We start from the raw sequence: 23,163 nt of genomic DNA on the forward strand, positions 1-23,163 counted from the left end.
ATTACAGGTGCCCACCCCCACACCTGGCTAATTTTTGTATTTTTAGTAGAAACGGGGTTTTGCCATGTTGGCTAGGCTGTTCTCAAACTCCTGACCTCAGGTGATCCGCCAGCCTTGGCCTCCCAAAGTACTGGGATTAGAGGCTTGAGCCACTGTGTCTGGCCTCATTTTTTTTTTTTTTTTTTTTTAAGTAGAGATGGGGTTTTACTCTGTTGTCCAGGCTGGTCTTGAACTCCTGACCTCATGTGATCCACCCACGTCAGCCTCCCAAAGTGCTCGGATTACAAGCATGAGCCACTGCACCCAGCAGAGGCTTATATTTTTCTAAACATAACAAATTCAAAGGAACATTAATGAAGTCAAAGCTATAGCAGTCACTTTCAAGACATCATCAGAGTACCAGGCCACTATGCCTATAACTCTGCTGTGTGCCACAATTCTGATCAAAAGGTGACTTCTGCTGCATAAACAATTCACCAACCTTACATATGGCATCAATCACTGTTTAATGACTCCTGTGGGGGGAAAGCAGGCTCTTCTATAATTACTAGAAGCAGTATAACTCAAAAAGAAACAAACAAAAATCATCAATTCATCAGCTTACTTAGCTGATGTCATAGAAGTAGCAGGAGGATTCCTTACCCCCCATGCCACAGACTTAGTTTTTCAAACACCTCCAATTTCTTGCCTTTAGCTCTCAAGGATGCAGTTCCCCTGCCTCCCAGAGGGAAGTCTGCTAGATCGGTAAGCATGAATTCACTACTTCCCTACTCTTTCCTTTGGAAGTACCTGAAGTGTCTCCTTGTCTCAGTTAAACAGAACATGGTGACCGTGAGGCAGAGCTCCCAGTGCCAAGCAGCTCCAGGCACCCTGTGCCTGTGTTCTGCAGGAGTCTTTCCCAATGTCAATCAAAACACAGCTCAAGTTTCATGCCCTGCTTTATTAAATTCTGCACGGTGCCCACCGGGACCACAACGGAATCTTCAGAAATGTAAGGAGAGGGACCTCCCTTTCCTGGCTCTGGGAGGACACTTGGGTAAAGGGAAAGGCTGTGGCCATACCAACGGCATTGCTGCAATCAATGCCAACAATCACTCAGATTTAGGCTATTTTTAAGTAGTTTTGCAAAACAAATGCCAAGTAAGGCTGCACCAGCAGTGTTATCACAGGCTGACTTGCATACTAAGCTACTTCAACAAGAGAGAAGGACTTCCAAGAGCAACAGCAAGTCAGTGAAACAGCACTGGAAAGTCAGAAAACAAGGCCTGTTTCACTCACTGATCTGTTCAACAGCAGTGTCTATGCTATTCTGAGAGCTGGGGATCAAGCAGTGAACTTGGCTGACAAGGTACCTGCCCTTGTAGTGGTTATATTCTAATGGGGGGAGAGAGACAACAACAACAACATATGTTAGGCTGGGACAACTATTAATAAAGGAAATAAAAGAGGGTGCTGCTGCCTGAAGAGAGGGAGGAAGAGCCACTTTAAGGAAAGAAAAGGGTTGTAGAGCCCAAAACAGGAAAATACATGACACATTTTTTTTTTTTAAGCAACAAAGCTCCAAGAAAGCTCATATCTGAAAAAAGAAGTAGAGTATAACACGGAGGGACAGAGCATGAGAACCTGGCTAACATGTTCACATAACTATGCCAGGATATAGATAGGGTTTACTTTCTCATAAGACACTGCTGCTGTTCTTTCTTTAGTCATTTTGCCAACCTTCAAATGACTTTAGAAACAAAGCAAGAGTGAAAATGAGACAACTCAGATACTGTCACTAAACATTCAAGAACATGCAGAAATTTCAGCAGTCACAAGTCTGAACAAAAATCTCCAGTTGTAATCTAAAAATTACTTCCTAAGAGTTTCTTTCTGATCATTAGTGAAGATAGGTGTAACTAAAAGCACCTTTAAAAATATTGCTGTAACTAGACATCCTGTTAAACCCAGAGGATGTCACATGTGTTATCCCCACTCTCAAAACCCACTGTTTGGGTTGAACTATATCCTCCAAAAAAGAAACGCTGAAGTCCTAACCTCTAGTAGCTCAGAATGTGACCTTATTTGGAAAGGGGATCTTTACAGAGGTATTCAAGTTAAAACGAGGTCATCAGGGCTGGCCCTAATCCAGTAGGACTGATGTCCTTATAAAAAGAGGAAATCTGGTCCAGGCGCTGTGGCTCACACCTGTAATCCCAGCACTTTGGGAGGCCAAGGCGGGCAGATCACGAGGTCAAGAGATCGAGACCATCCTGGCTAACACGGTGAAACCCCGTCTCTACTAAAAATACAATAAAAAAAACTAACCAGGCGTGGTGGTGGGCGCCTGTAGTCCCAGCTACTCGAGAGCCTAAGGCAGGAGAACAGCGTGAGCCCAGGAGGCGGAGCTTGCAGTGAGCCGAGATCGCGCCACTGCACTCCAGCCTGGGTGACAGAGCGAAACTCCATCTCAAAAAAAAAAAAAAAAAAAAAAAAAAAGAGGAAATCTGGACAGAGAGACAGACATGCACACAGAAGAACGCCATGTGAATATAAAGGCAGAGGTTGGGGTGATGCATCTGCAAGCCAAGGAACGCCAAAGGCTGCCAGCAACCCACCAGCAGCTAGGAGAGGACGCTAATAAAAATAAGCATCCAAGAATGAGAAAGCGCTCTTGGAAATTAACACACAATTGTAAAATTAAGACATTCTATAGAAAAGTTGGAGAATAAATACCAGCCTGGGAAACACAGCAAGACCCTGTCTCTACAAAAATTAAAAAATAGCCAGGCATGGTGGGTCTCACCTGTAATCCCAGCACTTCAGGAGGCTGAGGTGGGAGGATCGCTTAAGGCTGGAAGTTCAAGACCAACTTGGGCAACATTAGTGAGACCTTATCTCTGTTCTGTTTTTCTTTTAAAAAGAAGAAGAGGAGGAGGAGGAAGAGGCGGAAGAAGGGAAGGAGGAGGAAGAGGGGGAGGAGGAGGAAGAGGAGGAGGAGAAGGAGAAAATGTAGAAAGCAAATCTCCCAGTAAATCCAACAAGGATAAAGGAATGGGCAAAAGGAGGAAAAAGATGATATCAGAGTATCAATCCAAAATGGACCCAATATCTGACTTGTAGACTTTTTAAAGTACAGAAACAGGAGAAAAAAAAAAGATAGGGGAAGGCAGGGGTTGGATATTATCAAATAAATCATACAAGAAATTTCCTGGCATCAGAAACATGATTTTCCAAATTGAAAGTTCCCACCAGGTGCCCAGCTCAAAGGATGAAGAAATATCTGCACTGTTGTGGACTCCACCTAAGGCAGTCACGACAGAAACGTGCTAATAGACAACGTTAAAGGCTATGCAAATGATTCCAAAATCACCATACGGGCACAACTACACAAAGCAGGATACACACCATGCCCTCCATCAGATGTACGGCACCTAGTGCCAGTCACTTCCCCAACATCATGAGTGTACACAGCTACAGATGATTCTACCTGTGGGGAGAGGCCTCACCAGGACTGATAAATACCCACTACAGTCTCTGGGTGTTTTTATGCCCTCTGGCCTGTGGAGACTCTGGTGACATACCTGCCTGCTAGCTAGGTCTAAGTAACGAAACAAAGCCAGGGGTGAGGGTTCACTGTGAAGCCAGGTAAAGTGGGTACTTTCTGGGTTCCCTCCTAAGAGACTGTGTCTCATCCAAAAACTGAGATGGCAAATCCCAAACCAAGGTGCTTCATCAAGAGATGGTAATGAGATACTTTAAACAGAGACAAAGAAAGGTGCTAAAAAAAAAAAAATGGGTAGCGGGGAAAGGATAGGATAAGGGGGAAAAAGAGGGGGGAGACGGAGGGAGAGAGAGAGAGAAATTAAAAAGCCTTGAGACTTCTCAAAAAAGGTAACTTCTCAAAAGTAACAATTCTAAAGGAAAACTATTTCCATTCTAGCATTCTATAGCTAGCCTATCAGTTGGGTAGGAGGCTCAAATAAAGACATTTTCAGACATGTAAGCTCTCAAAGAATTTCCTCCCTGTAAACCCTTTCTCAAAAAGCTGCTGGAGGATGTGCTCCATCAAAATGAGGAGGCATGCCAAGAGAGAAGACAATGTGTAATCCAGGACTCAGAATCCAACATAGGAAATTACTGGGATTCAGGGTGAGTGAGGTGTTGACTGCAGAGTTCTGTAGTCCTATCAGAAACTGGGGGCCTGAATTTGTGACTGGTACTAAGAAATGTAAACCAATAAAATAATTGTTGACTCTAGAGAAAAGAAAAATTTGAACTGGCAAAGAAATAAAATCACTGCACATGCTTAGCTGTAAGCAATATTTAGCCATGAAAATATAAACAATGAATATTAAGAAAATTAGAAAACGGTACTGAGAGCTTAGTATAAAGAAATGTGCGTGTGAGAGGAGGGTTATGTAAGAGATGAACCTTCATCTTGCAGCGTAGGAAATCAATAGAGAAGGTCTAAAATGAAAAAAACAAGCTACAGTAGTGTATGCATACAAGCATGGAATCAAATCCCACAAAAACAGAAAAGAAATGAAAGGGGCTTTTGCTAGAAAGCAGTAATCAGCTGTGAGAAAGAGAACTGGGGTTTTTCATTATAAACCTCACAGTACTATGTACTTAAATGTTTAAATTACATATAAAAATAATATACTTAAGATTTTAAAAGATAAATAGAACTATTATGTGATATAGCCTAATGAATAAGAATCATATTTACAGAAACGAAAACTACTTAAGGGAAGGAAAATATGAACACCAAGCAAATATAAGCATTGTAAGGCTTTTTTCGTTTTGCTTTTAATTAGGAAAAGTTCCTTTCCAACTCTCAGGATCAGCACCTATGGTCCATCTGACCTGACCTCATCTTACTAATGAGACCTGTAGGTATGTCTCATTAGTAAGACAAAACAAACAAACCAGGAAATTTAAATACAACAAAGTAATCTAGTTAATTCACTTGAGACAGGGAGATGTCCTAAAACAAAAGTCCTATTTCTTGACTGTCATGAAGATACCACACTTAGGGGGGAAGGTCCATTTCCATTTGATGGCAAGGATAGCACTGAAAGATTCAGCCAGCATTTAAAAGGATGACCTTCAAAAGATTAAAAAAAAAAAAAAAAAAAAATAGCCACTGTAACAATATAGGTATACCAGTACCTACGTTTTTCAATTGGCAGAGAATAACATTTCATGTAGTTTTATAAGCTAAGAAAATTGGTGTCCATTCTAATGAAAATCAATTATTCAAGCTTACAGAAAAATGTTAGAGGCCTTATGAACTATTTGTATACAAGTTTTCTAACTTTGGCACTATGAGAATAAAGAAATTTCTTCCTTTCTGGGTCAAGAAAGAAATTCTAAGCAAACACATGAAACAATGTTTTTCTTTGAGATAAAAATAAGCTTTCAACTAAACATTAAATTCTCACATTAAAAATATAAGCCCAGAGCTAACTCCAAGACAGTTCCTCAGACTTTCCCACAATCGCTCAAGCAGTATTCCCTTCTAAGTCTCTCCCTGTCCCTGATTCATAAAACTCTGCTTTACGCAGAAGCAGACCTACTTGATTCCTCTATGACACTATCAGCTACTTCGGGATAAGAGGAATGTTCATTCATTCACCTTCGCCCTTTGTCCTATGACTCTCTCAACACTGGCTTCTCTGGCCTAATAAGACCTAGAGGTGGATGCGGGCTCCAGTTTAACATATGACCTCATTTAATCCTCAGAACCAGCCTGTCAAGTAGGTATTGTTATCTCCCTATTACAAAAGAGACAACTGAGTAAATGATACATCAAAAGTATATTCATGAATTTGGGAATTCCCAAAGGTCTATGAGTATTATTTCTATTTAATGAAAGGTTCTTTGAGCTGATGTATCATTCACTTATTCAATTACACTAAGGAAAACACCACTAAAACTCTGTTAGCGGGGAGCTTATCTGCAGATGTAGTTACCAAGTGAGTCAAATGATACAGTGAAGAAAGCACTAGTTCAAAAGACAGATCTGCTCAAAAAGAATTCAGATACTCAACTGTATTAGGGGTTTCCACTGGCTACCAACAATGTGATGGGACCTCGATTTCTGAACTGTTGCAGGAAGTCAGGGACCCTGAACGGAGGGACCAGCTGGAGCCGAGGCAAAAGAAATTAAATTGTGAAGATTTCATGGACATTTATCAGTTCCCAAAATTAATACTTTTATAACTTTTTACACCTGTCTTTACTGCAGTCTCTGAACATAAATTGTGAAGATTTCATGGGCATTTATCACTTCCCTAATAATACTCATAATGTCTTATGTCTGTTTTTACTTTAATCTCTTAATCACGCTATCTTTGTAAGCGGAGAATGTATGTCACCTCAGGACCACTATTGTACAAACTGTAAAACGTGTGTTTGAACAATATGTAATCACTGTAGCCTGAAAAGAACAGAATAATGGCGATTTTCAGGGAACAATAGAAGATAACCATAAGGTCTGACTGCCTGAGGGGTCGGGCAGAATAGAGCCATATTTTTCTTCTTGCAGAGAGCCTATAAACGAACGTGTAAGTAGGAGAGATATCGCTGAATTCTTTTCCCAGTAGGGAATATTAATAATTGATACTGTGTGGAAGGAATGCATTCCTAGGGGGAGGTCTATTAATGGCCACTCTGGAAGTGTCTGTCTTACGCGGTTGAGATAAGGACTGAAATACGCCCTGGTCTCCTGCAGTGCCCTCAGGCTTACTAGGATTGGGAAATTCCAGCCTGGTAAATTCTAGTCAGCCTGGTTCTCTGCTCTCGAACCTGTTTCCTGTTAAGATATTTATCAAGACAATATGTGCACAGTGGGACAAAGACCCTCATCAGTAATTCTAATTTTGCCTTTGCCTTGTGATCTTATTGCCCTTTGAAGCATGGGATCCTTGTGACCTACTCCCTGTTCATACACCCCCTCCTCTTTTAAAATCCCTAATAAAAACTTGCTGGTTTTGTGGCTCGGGGTCATTATGGTCCTACCAATATGTGATGTCACCCCCGGAGGCCCAGCTGTGAAATTCCTCTCTTTGTACTCTTTCTCTTTATTTCTCAGACCAGCTGTCACTTAGGGAAAATAGAGAGAACCTACATTAAAATATTGGGGGCTGGTTCCCCTGATACTGAACAGAGTAAAAGACTGGAAGCTCTATTCAACTCTGAAACTGTTTAACTTAATGATCCTTCTACACACAGTCCAGCGCCACATAACCCAGGAGTCACAGTGTACACTTACTCAAATCAGGAACTGTCAAAATTACGAGGGAAAATCCTTGAAGAAGGCACCATGTTGGATACTGACATACCATGTCTCACATAGTCCCGCTGAGCCCATTTCCTCCTCCCCAACACCTTTAGTCACCTTCCTATCAGGATAAGCCCGAGAACAATATTTAGCTTGTTTTAGGGATCATGCTGTATGAGAAATACAGCTTAGACATTCAATCCAGTCTCAGCCCAGTGATATGCTCATGCTGTGAAACACAGGCCAAAGAACATCAGGTTCACCTTGTCCAACTCATTCCAAAGTGCACCAAGTAGGCGTGGTAGGGCCACATCACCTCCCCGTCTTCCTGGCTGGTATTTCTCTCCTTGACACAATTGCCTTTCAAAACATAAATAACCCAGAGAAACCCACAGCTCCTATAAAGTAGGTGCTATCTGTTACCAATTTATAGATGCTGACATCTATAAAGAAAAGCTTCAGCCAGGTGCAGTGGCTCATACCTGTAATCCCAGCACTTTGGGAGGCCGAGGCCGGTGGATCACTTCAGGTCAGGAGTTTGAGACCAGCCTGGCCAACATGGTGAAACCTCATCTCTACTAAAAATACAAAAATTGGCAGGGTTTGGTGGCAGGTGCCTGTAATCCCAGCTACTAGGGAAGCCGAGGCAGAAGAATCATTTAAACCCAGGAAGCAGAGGCTGCAGTGAGCCAAGATCGCACATCACTGCACTCCTGCCTGGGTGACAGAGGAAGACTCCGTCTCAAAAAAAAAAAAAAAAAGAAGAAGAAAAGAAAAGCATCTCAGCAGGGCACAGTGGCTCATGCCTCTAACCCCTCAGCACTTTGGGAGGCTGAGGTGGGAGGATCGCTTGAGCCCAGGAGTACCAGATCTTCCTCAGCTGATATAGCAAGACCCTTATATCTATTAAAACTAAAATTAGCCAGGGATGGTGGCACATGCCTGTGGTCCCAGCTACTCAGGAGGCACAGGCAGGAGGATTGCTTGATCCCAGCAGGTCCAGGCTGCAGTGAGCTGAGATCGTGCCACTGTACTCCAGCCTGGACAACAGAGCAAGACCCTATCTTAAACACACACACACACACACACACACACACACACACACAGAGCACTTATCCAGTTCTACCTAATAAACACACACAGACACACAGCTTATCCACTTCTACCTAATAAAAGTAACAACAGCCAGGTGTGGTGGCCCAACCCGGCAATCCCAGCACTTTGGGAGGTAGAAACGGGAAGACTGCTTGGGCCCAGAAATTTGAGACCAACCTGGGCAACACAGAGAGACCTCATCTCTATAAATAACAATTAACAACAATAATCATAATAAAGCAAAAACAAAACGCTAAAATTGATTTAGGGATGATAAAGCAATGCACAGGAACTGTCAAGAGTCCTTGGGCAGCAGGCCAGCATAGGAACAAGGCAATATGGGGAGGCAGGTCATCACTGCCACATGGCTGTGGCCTCTGGCAAATCTCTTTTAGCTTCAGCGTTCTCACCTAGAAAGCAGCATTATTATCTGTACGTTCTACAGTTGATGTGACTCTTAAGAGAGATACTTTATGTAAAAAACTTAGCAAAACGCCTAAAGAAGTTGTTCAATAAGGTAACTGTAATAATGATAATCTTTTACAAATATTAAACACCTCCTCGAAATACCTAGTGTTCCTAAGTAGAAGGCATCAGCACCACTTTACAACAGACTAAGAATGTCCATGGATAGACCAGATATTAAAGACCCCAAAATGTCAAATTTCTATATTTCAAATAATGCTACCTAGATAAGTTATTTTTAACAGCTAAGCCAGTTAGAAAATCCTGCAACAGAAGATCAGTCCTTTCTTATAAAGCATTTGTTGACCGGGCACAGTGGCTCACACCTGTAATCCCAGGACAGCTGGCACATCACTTGAGCCCAAGAGCTCGAGACCAGCCTGGGCAACATAGGGAAGCCTGCTCTCTACGAAAAAATACAAAAATTAGCCAAGCATGGGCCGGGCGCAGTGGCTCACGCCTGTAATCCCAGCACTTTGGGAGGCTGAGGCAGGCAGATCACAAGATCAGGAGATCGAGACCATCCTGGCTAACATGGTGAAACCCCGTCTCTACTAAAAATACAAAAAATTAGCCAGGCGTGGTGGCCGGCGCCTATAGTCCCAGCTACTCGGGAGGCTGAGGCAGGAGAATGGCATGAACCCGAAGGCAGAGCTTGCAGTGAGCCAAGATCACGCCACCACACTCCAGCCTGGGCGACAGAGCGAGACTCCGTCTCAAAAAAAAAAAAAAGAAAAAAAGTAGCCAAGCATGGTGGCGCAGGGCCTGTAGTCCCAGCTACTGGGGAGGCTGAGGTAGGAGGATTGCTTGGGCTGGGGAGGTCAAGGCTGCAGTGAGCAGTGATAGCCCCACTGCACTCCAGCCTGAGTGACACAGTGAGACCTTGTCTCTTTAAAAAAAAAAAGAAAAGAAAAGCATTTGTTTAACATTTTAAATAATAAAAACAGAAAGCTTTCTCTCTCTCTCTTAAGTAGTATTTCTCTAAGTAACTCTTATTCTCGAATAGCTTATATGTAAATTGACATTACGGCTATAATGTCAAATAGGTACCTATTATATCTATTTATTTTTATTTTTTTTTATTTTTTTATTTGTTTTGAGACGGAGTCTTGCTCTGTTGCCCAGGCTGGAGTGCAGTGGTGCTATCTTGGCTCACTGCAAGCTCCGCCTCCCGGGTTCATGCCATTCTCCTGCCTCAGCCTCCCGAGTAGCTGGGACTACAGGTGCCCGCCACCACACCTGGCTAATTTTTTGTATTTTTAGTAGAGACGGGGTTTCACCGTGTTAGCCAGGATGGTCTCGATCTCCTGACCTCGTGATCTGCCTGCCTTGGCCTCCCAAAGTGCTGGGATTACAGGCGTAAGCCACAACACCCATCCAGGTACCTATTATTAATTTTAAAAAATACCGTTAAAAGAGTTTAAAGAAATATAATATGTGGACAGACGTCTCGGAGTGTTTACAAAGAAAAAAATAACACAGCCTCCTAAAACAAACAAAAGATATATCCCCTATGATGCTTCAACTAAGCCCAAACATTCCTTAACTTATGTTGGCTCATAAGAAAAGCACATTGTTTTACAAAGACCACAAGTTTATAGACTCAAATGTCAGGAAAAATATCCATAACAATTCAAGCAGCTCCAAATCAGAGCTTCTAATTCATATTAACGATCTGACGGTTTTGACGGCACATACCGGAGAGCAATTCAAAATCATATAATCAAATGATCAGATGACCTTATATTGAATAAATTATTTCCAAATACTTTTTAAGAGCTGTTTGCATTCTGGACACCTCCCTTTCAGAATAAGTTTAAAGACATGTCTCCAGTGCAGCTGGACATATCTATCTTGCCAGGAGCCATAAATGTCATATCATAATGCACTGAATAGATGAGGACGATCTTGGTCAGCATATAATTCTACTGTTTAGTCAGGGGTATATAAAAAGTCTTCTAGGCGAACTGCAATCCCACACTAACCAATGAACTTTTTGTTTATAATTATGATTCCTTTTATAAAAAAGAGACCATCTTATTTTAAATTTAAAAACGGATGCTTAGGCTGGGCACAGTGGCTCACAGATGTAATCCCAGCACTGTCGGAGGCCAAGGTGGGTGGATCACTTGAGTCCAGGAGTTCGAGACCAGCCTGGGCAACATGATGATACCTTGTCCTACAGAAAAGTACAAAAATTAGCTGGGCACGGTGGCGCTTGCCTGTGGTCCCAGCTACTTGGGAGTCCGAGGTGGGAGGATCGCTTGAGCCCTAGAAGTGGAGATTGCAGTGAGCCGAGATTGCACCACTGCACTCCAGCCTGGGTGACCAAGTGAGACCTTGTCTCAAATAAAATAGAAGTTTAAATCAATATTCTAAGGTCATTTATCCCTTTCATTTTATTTCAGAAACAGGTAAATGCAGAAATTCAATCTGTCACTAACAAAGTTACTTTATACCATATATCTATTTTTTGGGCAGTAAAATTACCAGTTCCAACTTTAAAGTTTCTGAAGGATGCTTTCCCCATCTTTAGCTCCTCCCTTCACCTAATACAGCTTAGTCATAACCACCAAAGCCAAATAATTTTTAAACCTAGATCCTTCCTTCCTTCCCTCCTTCCCACTTACTCATGTATTTATTTATTTAGACTCAGGGTTCTACTGTGTCATCCAGCAGTGGCATGAAAATGGCTCACTGCAGCCTCAACTCCTTGGCTGAAGCCATCCTCTGACCTTAGCCTCTTGAGCAGCTGGGATCACACAGGGGCCCGCACTACCATAGCTGGTTTTTTTTTTTTTTTGGAGAGACAGGGTCTTGCCATGTTGTCCAGGCTGGTCTCGAACTCCAGGGCTCAGGTCTCATACCCACTTTAAAATCAACAGATCAGTCCGGGTGTGGTGGCTCACGCCTGTAATCCCAGCACTTTAGGAGGCCAAAGCAGGAGGATCACTTGACCCCAGGAGTCTGAGACCAGCCTGGGCAACATAGGGAGACTTCTCTCTTTCAAAAGAATTGTTTCAGCCGGGCACGGTATTGTTTCGGCCGGGCACGGTGGCTCACACCTGTAATCCCAGCACTTTGGGAGGCCGAGGCGGGCGGATCACGAGGTCAGGAGATCAACACTATCCTGGCTAACACAGTGAAACCCCGTCTCTCCTAAAAATACGAAAAATTAGCCAGGTGTGGTGGCATGTGCCTGCAGTCCCAGCTACTCAGGAGGCCGAGGCAGGAGAATCGCTTGAACCTGGGAGGCGGAGGTTGCAGTGAGCCAAGATTGTGCCACTGCACTCCAGCCTGGGTGACAAACAAACAAAAAAACACTAGTAAAATTCTAAATTCAAAGATTATAAAAATACGTACCATTTTTTGTTTGTTTGTTGAGACGGAGTCTCGCTCTGTCACCCAGGCTGGAGTGCAGTGACACGATCTCGGCTCACTGCACCTTCTGCCTCCCAGGTTCAAATGATTCTCCTGCCTCAGCCTCTAGAATAGCTGGGTCTACAGGCACACATAACGACACCTGGCTAATTCTTTTGTATTTTTAGTAGAGACTGAGTTTCAGCACTTTGGCCAGGCTGGTCTTGAATTCCTGACCTCAGGTGATCCGCCCGCCTCGGCCTCCCAAAGTGCTGGGATTACAGGCGTGAACCACCGCGCCCAGCCTTCTTCCTCATTTCTTGTTAACAATTTTAACATAAACTGACAAACCTGATCACTGAAATACAACATTCAAAGGCTTTAGCAGAAAAAGACTGAATTGCAGTCAGCGAATCAAATTAATAAAAATGTTTACTTTATCACCATTTTAATCTTGAAAGTGACATTGAGTTTTATCTTGTACTAAAACACAGTTTACCTCCTAACAGATCTTTTTTTCTTCTCTTTCCTTTCTGACTGAGAAGTTGAGCAGAGACAGATGCCCAACCCCAGCTTCCACCAGCTTCCTGCTGAAAATCAAGAGCAAGGCAGCCCACCAAGTGGCCCCGGCAGGATTCTGGTCATTTCCCCACTACACGAGTTGCCACTGACTCTGCTTCATTTGGACCTCAGGATGAGCAACTCCCTCACACTTGTCTTGAAACACACATGTAATAAGCATTTAGTGTTAGTAATAGTGTGTTACTAAAATGAAGACTCAAGCTGACAGCAGGTGAGGTGGATTCCAAAAATCACAGTTAATTACCAAAGCCGCTAAGCCAAGTTATTCAAATGTCTTACTACCAAGATTTAGCCATAAAACTTACTGCTCCAGGCTATAATACCTTCAAACTCTTCAAGTTTTAAAGATACATTATATATAGGATTCTGCCAACTAGAGGCTCTGTCTACCAACTTGTGGGTTGTTTCATCATGAAGGAGGCAAATGGTAGGTCACAAGACTCTGGGTCTCATTGAGAAGTATAAAAACTTACTAAGCGGTGAAGCGTATTGGAGAGAGAAAAACAGGATTTTAAAATGAAGATTCGCTGGGCGCGGTGGCTCAAGCCTGTAATCCCAGCACTTTGGGAGGCCGAGGCGGGTGGATCACGAGGTCAGGAGATCGAGACCATCCTGGCTAACACGGTGAAACCCCGTCTCTACTAAAAACACAAAAAATTAGCCGGGCGTGTTGGCGGGCGCCTGTATTCCCAGCTACTCGGGAGGCTGAGGCAGGAGAATGGCATGAACCCAGGAGGTGGAGGTTGCGGTGAGCCGAGATCGCACCACTGCACTCCAGCCTGGGGGACAGAGAAAGACTCCGTCTCAAAAAAAATAAAAAATAATAAAAAATAAAATAAAATGAAGATTCCAGACCACTGCTTACCAATCTGGCACGGCAAGTCGGGCAAATACACACTCAATGACAGTCACTGGGGTCAGAGTAAAAAGAAATGGATTTAAATTAAAGATGGAAAGACTTAAATCAGGCTTAAAGAAAAACCTCTTGATGTAAAATGCTAAGCACCTGTGGGAGATAACCAACTCTACCTCTTACTACTAATCTATCAACTAACAAGACAAAGCCTCCAGCTAAGCGTTCCTGTGCCGATATCTATTAGGAAATATGTACCCAAGGCACAGAAGAATAGCTGACACAAAGAACCAAGCCATAATGTAATATTAATAAAGTAAACATCTGACCCTTTACCACCTCTAACACGTGGCACCACCAGGAATATTCATCCATGCCTCACCATTCAGGGAAGGTAAGTGAGCTCACTCAGGAAGTGCCACCGGCTTCCAGATCACTGGTAAGGACAAACTGCCGGCTGCGTCTACCTTCATTCAACAGACCTCGACCGAATCGCATCCCAAAGCCGGCTATGTGCTCGGAACTTACTGAGCAGCTATGGAATTTGGCTTTCAGGAACTCTGGGTCCAGTCCTTAAAACCAAAAGTGCAATACAGGGCGATGGGAACCTCTATTGCTACGTTATCCTAGCAATAAAGGAGACAAAGCCCCAGCTGACTCTATTATTTGCTTAACAGTGCTTTACTATAGTGTTCAAGGGTTTTCAAACACTTCATTTCCAGCTTCTCTTAAGCATAATGCGTCCCTATTGACTCTCAACTGTGCCATCAAACGTTAAAACAGAACCTGTCGTTTCATTTCTAGCTTTCTATGGCCACCCCTATCAAAATTTGGGCATGGAGATACTTCAGTCTGGCCGGGGCGGTTGCTCACACGCCTGTAATCCCAACACTTTGGGAGGCCGAGGGGGGCGGATCACCTGAGGTCGGCAGTTCGAGACCAGCCTGGCCAACATGGTGAAACCCCCGGTCTCTAATAAAAATACAAAAATTAGCTGGGTGTGGTGGCTCACGCCTGTAAACCCAGCTACTCGGGAGGCTGAGGCACAAGAATCGCTTTAACAGAGGAGGCGGAGATTGCAGTGATAGGTGATCGCGCAACTACACTCCAGCCTGAGCGACAGAGCGAGACTCTGTCTCGAAATGAAAGAGATACTTCAGTCTGACATACCACAATCAACTACAATTTAATTGGAGGGAAGAGCCGATGTTGGACGGCTATCACACGTGGCTTCATACTGTTCTTTTTCTTCTCTGGCTGGACACGGCCTGAGGATGACTGTCCTCCAACAACTGAGGATGCTGCAGGAGGACCAGCCCAGCACCTGTCTCCGTCCCCTGCACTGTGTGTCCCCTGCACTGTGTGGCCAGCTCTGCCGCTTCTCCCCTGCTTCAGCATCACCTGCTACACTTCTTCTCAATCTTAAGCCACTAACAACGATCAACACCAGACCGGTAAAACATAAACCAGTATGGACCACTAAATAATTCGTAAATATTTCAAAATGTATTTCAAAACCGACTTTGTATTGTCAAAACACTATAATCTAGCCAGGCCAAGTTTTACTAAACAGTAACACCCACCATCACTACTGGGCAAAGAACTTCAACAAGGCCTACCTTGACACCAAGTCTAGAGCCTCGTTTTCAATTAAAAAAAAAAATGGGTAAGCCCCGAATGCGCATTAAAAATTAGTTTGGCCATTTGCTAAGTAGTCCTTCAAAGCATTTCCAAGTATTCAGAGTTCCAGTACTTTTCTGAAAGGAAGGGTGATCTTTCTGGTACTGGTTTGCATAATTATGCCTAAAAAATGTCACCTTGAATTTTCAATGAAAACAGTCTTAAAATGTTCAGGCGAGTGGAGAAAATGGTGATCCGCTGGCGTTAGAAGTTGACAGAGAGGCTCTCAGTACAAACTGTATCTGAACATGTTCCTTACAAATTAAGATCTGCACCGGGGGCTGGGGGCTTTGAGGAAACTAACCACATTTGAACCCGGTCCACACAGCTTGAAGGCGAAGGTGCTGGGCAAAGCGCAGCGGGTAAGAAACACCAGCAACTCGGCGGCCCCCGCCTCGCCGCGGATCACGTGCCCGGCGCCCCCTCCCGCAGGGCCGCGGGCGGGATGGAGAGGCGGCCTCCCGCGCGCCTTCCGCACTCCCCTCTGCGCCCCAAACCCAGTGGTCGGGGTGGTCTCAGGTAACCATCCCCAGGGCGGCGGCGGGGGAACTGCGCGGGTTTAGAGTCCTCAGCAACCACCACTGACGCCCCACCGCCCCCGGCTCCCCGCGCACCCCGCCGGTCCGTCCTGCGGCGGCGGCGGTAGGGGCCGCGTCTACGTGGCGCGGTCGTGGCGAGTCGGGGACTGGGGCGCGGGGACCGGGAAGCGGGGACCGGGGCGCGAGGAGAGGACGGCTCAGCCCGCGCCGCCCCGGAGGGTCCCGGCCTCCAGCAGGACAGCCCCGGGCCCGCGCCGCCCCGGAGGGTCCGGACCTCCAGCAGGACAGCCCCGGGCCCGCGCCGAGGGAAGCCCCCAGGCGCAGACACTCGCCGCCAGCCCCGGAGGGACGCCTGCGAGGAGCCCGGCCCGCGCCCACTTACCTACGGCGGCTCCGCTCCCTGCCAGCGGGCGGCTGAGGGCAGGCGGCGGCTGGACTGCGATGGCTGGGACCCGCTGGGGAGGGAAGCCGAGGGGGCGGGGTCGGTCGGGGGCGCGCACGGGGTCGGAGCGCCAGCAGCCGCCGCTGCCTCGGAAGCCGCCTGGGCCGCAGCTGAGTCGGGCGGCCCTCATGAATGGGACGCGGCGGCTGCGGCGGCCGAGCCGGCAGCGGGCGGGCGGGCAGCGCGCAGGCCCCGCCCCAGCCACGTGACGCGCGCTCCCGGCCGCGCGCCGCACCCCCGCCGCCGAGCTGCAGGCGTGCGGCTTCTCACCGCTCGCAGTCCCTGGGCTGCGGGCCTGGGCCCCTGGCCGAGTGAGGGCGGGGCCTCGATTTTCTACTGCCTCGGGCGACAGGAGACTTACTTTTTTTAAAAAAAAGTTTCTTCCGGTCCCCATGGCAACCCTGCGGCGGGTCACGTGGGACTGAGAGCCCAATTGCCAAAAAGGAATATTAAAGCGCAAAGAAAGTCTAGGGAATGAATGTTTTATAATCCCGTTTTGATCACTAGTAGCACATCTCCTTTGCTTGCTTACATCTCCACCAAAAAAAAAAATAAAATCCTATTACACAACTCATTTTAAAAAATATGCCGGGGTTCTTTTGTTGTTTTTTGTTTATTCTTTTTATCGAGGCAGGGTCTCGCTGTGTTACCCGGGCTGGTCTCCAACTCCTGGGCTCAAACATCCTCCCACCTCGGCCTCCCGAAGTACTGGAATTACAGGCATGAGCCACCGTCCCCAGCATTAAAATATACTTTTTAAGAAATGGGTGGCCTGTAATCCTAGCACTTTGGAAGGCCGAGGCGGGCGGATCACTTGAGGTCAGGAGTTCGAGACCAGCCTGGCCAACATGGAGAAACCCCCGTCTAAACTAAAAATACAAAAAACCAGCCGGGCGTGGTGGCGAGTGCCTGTAATCCCAGCTTCTCAGGAGGCTGAGGCAGGAGAATCATTTGAACCCGGGAGGCCGAGATTGCAGTGAGCCAAGATCGCGCCATTGCACTCCAGCCTGGCGACAGAGAGACTCCGTCTCAGAAAGAAAAGAAATGGGGCCGGGCGCGGTGGCTCACGCCAGTAATCCCAGCACTTTGGGAGGCCAAGGCGGGTCTATGGCCTGAGGTCAGGAGTTGGAGACCAGCCTGGCCAACATGGCAAAACCCCGCCTCTACTAAAAATACAAAAATTAGCCGGGCGTGTTGGCGCGCCTGTAATCCCAGCTACTTGGGAGGCAGAGGCTGTAGAATCACTTGAATCCGGAGGTGGGAGGTTGCAGTGAGCCGAGATCGCGCCACTTCACTCCAGCCTGGGAGCGAAACTCTGTCTCAAAAAAAAAAAAAAAAAAAAAAAAAAAAAAAAAGCTGGATTCCTGGTGCTATATACTATTGGTGCACACTGGTTTTTAATTTGCAGCCTATTCTATTACTATTCTATGATTGAAAGTAATGAACAGAAGCCTATGTTACTTCTATATAAATGCCAGGTAATTTATGAGGTGCATCTTGTGTGTGATCATTTATACAGTTCTGAGGATACTGAAATAGGCATTTGCATACACAAAGCTGTTTCGTGAAGGATCCAGCTGCAACCCAGTTTCTTCCCACCAGTGCCTGGTGTAGCTGGGCAGTGCTTGGATCCAGGGAGCAGGCGACCACTTCCTCACTTAAGTTCCTTCTGCTTTTCTCTGAAACTCGATAAAGTTTTGCCCCATCTGTAATCAAGGCCCTACAGAAACATAGGTAGTTTCACTGGCACAAGCCCACTAGGAATTTTCCTCATTTCACTGCTTCTCACTTGGCTTCACAAGTAAAATAAAAATTTCAGAGGACTCAAATATCCCCCTCCATATTCAATGGATTTTATAAATATGGAGAAGAAAAATTAAAGCTAGAGAAAGAATTTAATCCTCAGTTTCTACGTCAATAAAAGATAGTGTCTTTCTTACAGAATTGTTTTGTGGATTCCCCGTGATAACCTGTAAAGTGCCTACTTTAGTGTCTGCAACCTGGAACAGGCTGTTAAGAGTTTATTTTCTTTCCTTTCTTCCATTTTTCCCACTTAGACTTTTCCTGTTTCTCTCAGGCTATTTTCTCTATCTCTGCCTTGGGAGGGAAATATTCTGCCAAGCTCCCTTCTTTCATCATTCAGGAAGCCCTAGAGCTCCCCTCCCTTCCTCCAAACAACCTCGTGTTCGAGACCTCACTCAGAACGATTGGTTCATATTGCTAATATTTTCCTCATTTTCTCATGTCCACCAGCTTACACCACCACTTAAGCAAAGTGGTGACTCACTGAATGTTTGTTGCATGATAAATCCCTTCACCTCCTGCCCTAGGAAGTGTGGAGGGGCCACCCCAGGTCCACCTACTCCACTGGAGTGTCAGAGGAAGAAAGCGCTTCCTTCGACTGGCCTCTGACCCACCATCTTCCAGCTCCAAAGTGAGGAACCTCACTCCACTAATTGTCCCCTCTTCCTCAATTCTGGCTTCATTCCTGTGCTTGAAAAAGAAGCTTTTGTGGCCCCTCAGTTCCCCCTCAGGCTGTTGACTTATCACACAGCTTCTCTTCCCACCCAAGCTACCTGAAAGAGTTTCAGGTTTTCTCCCATCTTCACAGGGTTGCTCCTCCTGTAACCCTGAAACTGCTCAGGCTAAAGTCACTGATGACCTTCTGGTTGCCGAATAAAACAGACCCCTTTCATGTCCCATGCCTCATGATCTCTGCAGGGCAAGATGCTGTTGATCATTATTTCCTTCTTGAAACTCTCTCCTCCTCTCATTAGTGGGAACTCCTCTGAATTCTACATGCCTGTGCTCAGTGGCTTTCAATGTCTCAACCAGCAAGGTCCACAGTGATGTCAGATTCAAACTCATTATTTGTGCTTTTTCAAACCTGCTCCTCCTGAATCTCCTATCCTGGCTGATGGCACTGTCATCTGTTTAGACATACTTGCCAGAAACCTAGGAGGGAGTCTCATTTCCCTCTACTCCCATGCTGCCTCCATCATTCCTCCTCATTATTCCTCCTCATCATTCCTACTCTTGCTAAGGGAAGTCTTACCACTCCTGCTCTAGCTCTCTGCAGAGCTACTCTATTGGCCACTTTGAGGGCTCTCCTCTGCTGCACCACTCACCCCTGCTTGTGATTAGGCCCTCGCCATTTCTTTTGTGGTCCATTGTAGGAATATGCCAGCTGGTCTCCCTACCCTCTAGTCCTGCCCAATTCTAAGCATCCTCTACTCTGAATTGCAGACCTGGCCATGGCACAGGTGGTTGGCAACCCATTGTCTTGACGAAGCAAATCAAGTTCCCTAGCGTGGCATTCAGTGTGCTCCTTTTCTCTCTAATTTTCTCTCCTGCTCCTTCTAGTCTGTATGCTTCAGCCATTCCATCATCCCTTTTGCAACAGGATTTTTTTTTTTTTTTTTTGGAGACAGGGTCTCACTCTGTTGTTCAGGCCAGAGTGAAGTGGTGTGATCACGGTTCACTGCAACCTCAAACTCCTGGGCTCAATCGAGCCTCCTACCTTAGCCACCCGAAGTACTGGAATTACAGGCTTGAGCCACGGTAGCTGGCAAGAATAATTTTTCATATATTAACTTCTGTGTTTTTCCTTAGAGTTCTCTCTTTCTTCTTCTACTTATAAGAATGCACCCAGGCATTCTGCTTGTCTCAGGAGGTTGTTGGCAGAGTGGAAAGCAGAAGTTGTCTGCAAGACATTTCCTTCCTGTCTTTTATTTCCAAAACTCTATGCTCAGTGAGGAACCTATCTCAGTCAAGGGGGAGAGGGCCAGGGAGAAGACATATCTTTGAGAGAATCTGGAAAGCGGAGAAGGATTTTCTCTAGAATAAGAATCAAGTATCTCCAACCTGGAGTTGGAAGGAGGTGGTCCTACGCCCTCCTGTCTGGCAGCTCCCAGGGGAGATGATTCAACCTTAGAAAAATAGCTTTGTTATTCCCAGCTTCCGCATCTCTTTCTCTGTGAGGACAGAGAATAGCCAGCATTTTCTGTACCATCACTGTGTGCCCCGCTCTTCTAGTAATTCAACTTCTATAATTAACACCAGTTTACAGATGAAGGAACTACGGCACAGAGATGTTAAGTGTCTTGCCTCAGATCTCATAACTCGTCAGCAGTGTTGCTAGAATTTGCCTCCAGCCCTCCTTGACTCCTAAACCTGTATTTTTTTCTTCTCTTTCTAAAATAGTTATTATTTAGCCATCAAATGAATGAACCAAAACTATTTTTTTTAATTTATTTTTAGTAGAGATGGGGTTTTGCCATGTTGCCCAGGCTGGTCTCGAAATCCTGGCCTCAAGTGATCCGCCCACCTCGGCCCCCCAAAGTGCTGGGATTACAGGCATGAGCCACCAGGCCCGGCACAAACCTGTATTTTTAACTACCTCCCACCACCTTCCCTCAATTGCCCTACTGTCCTAGCCCAGTCGATGTATTTTTTCTTATGCCTCTAGTCCACCTTGTACAGATCACAATTATAGTACTTATTGTATACATAGTAGGTGCTCAATAAATATGTGATGAACAATAAGTGAAGATTTCTGTTTCATCTAATATGCTCAGCTGGGTGTCTAGACCAACTTTCCCCCACTGAAAACAAAAACAAAAATACTGGGCAAAATAATAAAAATATATTCTGGAGGCCGGGCGCAGTGGCTCACGCCTGTAATCCCAGCACTTTGGGAGGCTGAGGCGGGCGGATTACGAGGTCAGGAGATCGAGACCATCCTGGCTAACACGGTGAAACCCCGTCTCTACTAAAAATACAAAAAATTAGCCGGGTGTGATGGCAGGCGCCTGTAATCCCATCTACTCGGGAGGCTGAGGCAGGAGAATGGCGTGAACCCAGGAGGCGGAGCTTGCAGTGAGCCGAGATCGCGCCACTGCACTCCAGCGTGGGCGACAGAGCGAGACTCCGTCTCAAAAAAAAAAAAAAAAAAAAAAAAAAAAAAAAAAATATATATATATATTCTGGAAGGCATCTATAAACTGGCAAGAAATTAAGAAATTGCCCCAGGACAGGGTGAAGGTCAGAACCCAGAGAGGTAAGCCGAGCCGAAAGTCAGCATATGCCTGGAGGATTTTTGCTGAATCTAGTGAGTTTGAATGTTGATTTTTGAAGCCTTGGGAGTTTTGTGCAGCAGAAGTAAAGGTTAGTATGTACTTTAAGTAGGGAGATTAATAGAAGACCCAATAAATATAGAATTGCAAAAGTAAAATAGTAGAATAAGAAAAAAAATTACTTCTCAAGGCGACCCAGAAACCTCACTAAAGCTGGTCACATATGAACATATAAAACACATATAGGCCAGGTGCAGTGGCTCACACCTGTAATCCCAGCACTTTGGGAGGCCGAGACAGGCAGATCACTTGAGGTCAGGAGTTCGAGGCTAGCCTGGCCAACATGGTGAAACCCGTCTCTACTAAAAACACAAAAATTAGCCAAGTGTGGTGGTGCACGCCTATAGTCCCAGCTACTCAGGAGGCTGAGGCAGGAGAATCACTTGAACCCAGGACACAGAGGCAGTGAGCCAAGATCGGGCCACTGCACTCCAGCCTGAGCAACAGAGCTAGACTTCATCTCAAAAAATTAAATAAATAAATAAATAAATAAATAAATAAATAAATAAAATAAAGCAAGTCTTAACAAATCTGAAAACTTTGAATGCATTGCCCAGATGCAGTGGCTCACAGCTGTAATCCCAGCACTTCAGGAAACCAAGTCGGGAAGATAGCTTGAGCTTGGGAGGATCGCTTGAGCTCAGGAGTTTGAGACCAGCCTGGGCAACATAGAGAGACCTCACCTCTACTAAAAATGTAATAAATTAGGTGGCTGTGGTAGCGTGTGCCTGTAGTCCCAGCTACTGGGGAAGCTGAGGTGGGAGGATTGATTGAGCCTAAGAGGTCAAGGTCGCAGTGAGCCCAGATTGTGCCACTGCACTCCAGCCTGGGCAACAGAGCATGACACTGTCTCAAGAAGAATGAAAGAGAGAAAAGAAAGAAAGGAAAATATTTATCATACAGACTATATCCTCTGACCACAATGCAATTAAGCCAAGAATCGGCCGGGAGCGGTGGCTCACGCCTGTAATCCCAGCACTTTGGGAGGCCGAGGCGGGCAGATCACGAGGTCAGGAGATCGAGACCATCCTGGCTAACACGGTGAAACCTCGTCTCTACTAAAAATACAAAAAAAAAAAAAAAAAAATTAGCCGGGCGTGGTGGCGGGCACCTGTAGTCCCAGCTACTCAGGAGGCTGAGGCAGGAGAATGGCGTGAAACCAGGAGGCAGAGCTTGCAGTGAGCCGAGATTGCACCACCGCACTTCAGCCTGGGCAACAGAGTGAGACTCCATCTCAAAAAAAAAAAAAAAAAAAATGACAAGAATCAATTTTTTTAAGAAGTAACTAGAAAAACCTATTTGTTTGGAAATTCATGAGCCAATGAACAGCACTATGGGAATGTGACAACATTTAAATGCTATATATCAAATATTTGATACTATGTATGAAAATATGAGGGATAAAACTGAGCAAGTTGTTAAGGGGAAACTTATAGACCTAAAAGCTTATATTACAAGAGAAAATTGTTTAAAATGTAAAGAGCTAAAAAGTTAGAAAAAGAACAGGAAATTAAAGTCATATGGAAGAAAGGAAATAATAAAGATAAAATTTTTAAAATAATAAAATTGAAAGCAAACATGCAATAGAAAGAACCAACTAAGCCAAACACTGCATTCAAACTTCTGGTGAAAAATGATCAGGGAAAAAGGAGAAGGCACAACACACAACGTGAAGCATAAAGGGAAAGCTATAATCATACATGATGTAGAACTTAACAAAGGTAAAAGAACTTTGTGAAATTCCA

At 45.2% G+C, this 23,163-nt stretch overlaps 1 protein-coding gene across 1 annotated transcript in view; it reads right to left on the reverse strand.

Annotated features, from left to right (window-relative positions):
• LPIN2 (lipin 2) overlaps nucleotides 1–16,458 on the reverse strand; it is a 103,076-nt gene extending 86,618 nt beyond the window's left edge. Inside the window, exon 1 of the mRNA XM_055237066.2 lies at nucleotides 16,224–16,458. The gene's annotated coding sequence lies outside the window, so the exon portion shown is untranslated. The remainder of the gene's footprint in view (nucleotides 1–16,223) is intronic.
• Nucleotides 16,459–23,163: the final 6,705 nt, after the last annotated feature.

Source organism: Symphalangus syndactylus, chromosome 1 (assembly GCF_028878055.3).
Source record: "Symphalangus syndactylus isolate Jambi chromosome 1, NHGRI_mSymSyn1-v2.1_pri, whole genome shotgun sequence".
NCBI lineage: Eukaryota > Metazoa > Chordata > Mammalia > Primates > Hylobatidae > Symphalangus > Symphalangus syndactylus.